The sequence below is a fragment of the Octodon degus genome, unplaced genomic scaffold (genome assembly GCF_000260255.1).
Source record: "Octodon degus isolate 3935 unplaced genomic scaffold, OctDeg1.0 scaffold00168, whole genome shotgun sequence".
NCBI classification, from domain to species: Eukaryota; Metazoa; Chordata; class Mammalia; order Rodentia; family Octodontidae; genus Octodon; species Octodon degus.
Window position 1 is genome coordinate 3538796 of NW_004524744.1, and position 4602 is coordinate 3543397.

Sequence of the window (4602 nt, forward strand, 5' to 3'; positions counted from 1 at the left end):
AGGGACAAAGGAGGGGAGGGGAGGGACAGGAGAACAGGAGGGAGGGGGGAAGGAGAAAGAGAAGAAGGAGAGGAGAAGTGAGTGAAGAGCAGAAAAAAATAAAGGCAAAGTCTTACTTTTCTTCAATACATTCACAAAATTGCTTCCTTTATGTACCAATATCTCATTTCCTTTCTTTCTGGACATGAGTTCTTATGATCAGAGGTGATGTTTATAAGAATATTGCATTTCTAATAGCTTCTAAGTCCTTAAAATAATAACATTAAAGCACTGTGCACTTGATCTCCTCTTCAGTGTTTTCAATAGTTTCTATAATTGGTATTCTATTCATTCATAGTATATTTCATTTAACTCTTATTTATAGAAGCCTTCAAAACTACTGTTAGGATGAGACTAGAGTGGAAGTAGGGAGAATTCCTAAGGGGAGTGTACAAACTGAAACAAGAATGGAATTCAAGACAAATGTAGAGGAGCACCATTACTTGAGCGATGGGCATGAGAGTAGGCTCAAAACAGAGAATGAGAAGTGAGGGTCTGAAAAGTAGGAGGAATCAAGGAAAGAAGGTTGACCCAGAAAACAAGAACACCCAGTGAGCAAAATCCAAAACTCCTGAGCAACATTTAGACAGAAATAGGAAAGAGTAATTCTCATAGATGCCAACATGAAAGCACAGGGGACAAACATGAACAGCCACAACACCCATAAGGTGTAAGCATCCATGCATGAGAAAAACAGAACAAAACAATGGAACCATGGCTGCATGTGGTGGTCACACATATAATCCCAACACTTGACAGGCTGAGGCAGGAGGATTGCCATGAGTTCAAGTCTGGGTTGGGCTACATAGTTAATTCAAGTCCAGTCTGAACTACATAGTGAGGCGCTGTCTCAAAGCCAACCCAACTCAAACCAACCCAACTCAACAACGGACATGGAAAGACCTCTGAACAAAAGGTCTGCTGGTCAGGGACAGACATTAGGTGCTATTCATGGAACATTTAGCTGACCTGAGGAGGGTGATGCCCAGAGGCATCCATTAGTAGTAAGTGAAGAGGTTCCCAGGTGAGGTATGAAGGAGATAAGGCTGTCTAGAGCAGAAGAACTCTTTGAAAGTACCTTCTATAATTCCCTGTGGCCATTACTCCATGCTCTGAAAAACTAGGGTTGGAATCCATATGGTGTTAGACAGAGACAGGAAAGACAAACTTTGACAAAGAAGGTTCAGGCAAGTGTGAAGGAGAAAAATTTTGAAAAAGAATAAGAAGTAAAGCTAAGATCACATTTTGAAATAATACATATTAAATATATATGTATATATATGTATATAATAAATGTGAAATTCTGTGATCCATACCTTGTAAAAGTTCAGAAAAACTAGAAATGAGCCATAAAAAAACTCCATGGTCAAAGTCCATTCTAAATCACAGGATGAGGGTGAGAAACAAAACATTCCTATAGACAATAACAGCAATTTTACAGTCTGCTTGCTTCTGGGACCTTCTTTTTGAACTCAACAGGCACTAAGAAAATGAGGCATACACGAAATATATCAGAAACAATGCAATTGAATTTAGAAATGATTTAAGAGCAAAAGCAAGCTTCAAAAATAAAAATGAAAGCCAGATGCGGTGTCCTGCAATCCCAGCTACTCAGGGAGCTGAGACAGGAGGACCTGGAGTTTATGCCTGGAACATTGTCTCCAAATAAAACATAAAAGGCACTGAGGATGAAGCTTAGTTTAATGACTCTGGGTTCAACCTCGAACCACAGAAAAGCAAAGCAATAAAACTTAAACTAGACTAGAAAAAACCCCAAGATTGAATAAACACAACAAATAATACCTTAAAATATTTGAAGGTAAAAAGGTGATTTTTAAATGTAAAATACAGTGAGGAAAGAGACAATGGATTCCAAGACAACCCATGATTACTACAGGTAGGTAGAAAACAGACCCCACACTAGTAAGAGTCCTTGAGGAAGTACATTAGAATCAGGGAACGAGAACAAATACTGAAAAGTTTAGTTCAAGAAAATCTTTTTGAAATAATCATCAAAAAAAGATTCAAAGTAGACCCTTCAGCCTCCTGTACAGATATTACACTGAGCTCTAGACCTTCAACTCAACTGGACTAATCAGATCTCACATGCAGAAAGACCTGTTGTACACTTCCATACTCGATTCTGTGGGTGACCATTTAGAAACATTATGGAAATCAGTATGAAGATTTCTCAAAACATTAAAACTAGAGAGTTCCAGGAGGATGATGAAGTGATGAGAAACAGAGAAAGACCCTTCCTGAGATTTGGTATCCAAACACTAGAATATAGCAACATGGGGAAAAGAAGGAGTGAAGTAGGCCCATGGAACCTCGGAATGATCTGCAGGAAGAATTGAAGCCCACAAGGAGAGAAGAGAGAGAAACATCAATGATAAGAAGGAGGAGGAGGAGAAGGAGGAGGAGGAGGAGGAGGAGGAGGAGGAGGCAGATGGCACTTTTTCCCTAAGCCTGGCCTCAGTGCATGGGAAGGGTGGCTTGAAATTGCAGACACATGGTGACTTCTGGGGATCCCAGAGGCCTCCACAGAGAAGTGCATCAGTGGAGTAGAAGAGAGAAAGCAGTGGGCTTCGTTGGTTGGTGAGCTATCCCATTCTGGCACCCCATGAGAGGATGACTGGCTGGAGGCTGTTTTGGAGAAAGGTCAGCTGATCTTCTCTGAATGGCTTGGAGCAAAATTCAAGCTGGCAGCAGGTGAGGGGAGTACAGCAGATTTGGAGGACCCAGGTCCAGTCTCCCACTCTGAGGCCAGCCTTGGCTTCAGTAGATATATAGGTGCAGGCACACTGTACTCACCCTCCAACCTGCTGTGCTGCTGCTGTTGGCTTACTGGGAATGGTCAGTGAGTATCTGGACACGGGCTGCCCATGTGGTCTACCAGCAGCAGGAGAGACACACCTCAAAGTGCACATTTTTAAAAGTCACTTTTTCTCTTATTTGTTTGTTTTCCTCAATTATACTTTTTTTATATGAGTGTGAACATGTTTTCTGGTTTTTGTTGTTGTTCTGTTATTTTTATTTCTTCTTTCTCTTTCCCTCCTATCTTCTGTACCAGTTTCTCAGAGTCTGCATGATCTTGTTTTATCCTCCATCTTTAATTCTAATCCCTTTTCTTTCTCTATTTTCCCTAAATCCTTTTAAAATTTTCTCTGCTGAGGGTAAAACTGCCTGATTTATTTATTTTTTGAAATACCAAGGATCAAACTCAGGACCTTGCACTTGCCAGGCAAATGCTTAAGCGGCTGAGCTACATTCCTGGCCCTAAAATTGCCATATTTAGAGTTTATTTAACATTTTCTGGTTAGTTTTAGATTTTGTTATAGCCAAAACCCCTAGTTCATATGATTAAAGATGACAAATTATAATTACCTCAGTTTGTCATTTTCTAGGCTGTGTTTGATGCTATAGTTATTGCTGGTTATATCACTTATTATTATCATTATCATTATTATTATCCAAAGAGAATACAAAATAGTAAAAAAATAGAAATGATACAGAACTTCACAAATTAGAGAATAGTAGCTGAATTGCATAATGTTGTTTTCAAATTAATTATTCTGATCTTCAGATATAAGCATGCAAAATTGATTTTAAAAAAGTTAAAGGAAATTAAAAAGGACAAGGGAAAAAATTCAAGCATCAATTGCTCCTCTATATAGACCAGCAGAAATCAGCAGTACAGTTATTCCAGTCATCCTGCATACATACATAAATATATCTTCCCCCCTCCACTCTAACATTTTCCTTATTCCAGGATTCCTTCCCTGTGAACAGATCAATGATATTGAACATTTTTTTCACCATTTGTATGCATTTCCAGATTTATTATTTGTGTATATCTCAGATGACCATTTTTGGATTGAGTCTTTGAATTTTGGCTCCTGATTTTTTTCTTCTTTGTGGTACCTTAGATTGAACTCAGGACCCTGCACTGGCCAGGCAAGTGCTTATTCTACTGAGCTACCTCCCTGGCCCCAGCCTGATTTTTTAAATTATTTATGTGTTCTAGATAAAAGTCCTTCCCTAAGATAAGTTGGCTATAATTTTTTCATAATGTGTGGGTTTTCTTTTTGATTAGTTGGTGCTTTATTTTGGTATGCAGAAACTTTTCAAACAGATGAGAATCCAATTGCTGATTGTTTCAACTATTTCTCATGCAGTTTGATTTTTGTTCATGAATCTCTACCTTTGTCCATGACTACCTACATTTTTTTCATAATTTTATTGAAACAGATAACAATGAGACAGGTTCAAATCAAATGGGTAGGACAGTTTCAATAACTAACACACTGCAAAAATTCTTCTTAGTGGTTAATTGCTGTACAAGATGTGGACTTGAGATCATATATACAAACACCATTAGAACAAATCATTCTATTCATTAAGAGAAAGTAACAATATATCTATCCTAACCATTTTGAATACACAGATACAAAATGGACATTCATCAGTATATCCCTTTTTTTCTAAGTTCCATTATTTGAATATTATAGGTGTGTAAACTCAGCAAAATATTCTAAAAGAGTCCAGTAGCCCATAATAGCA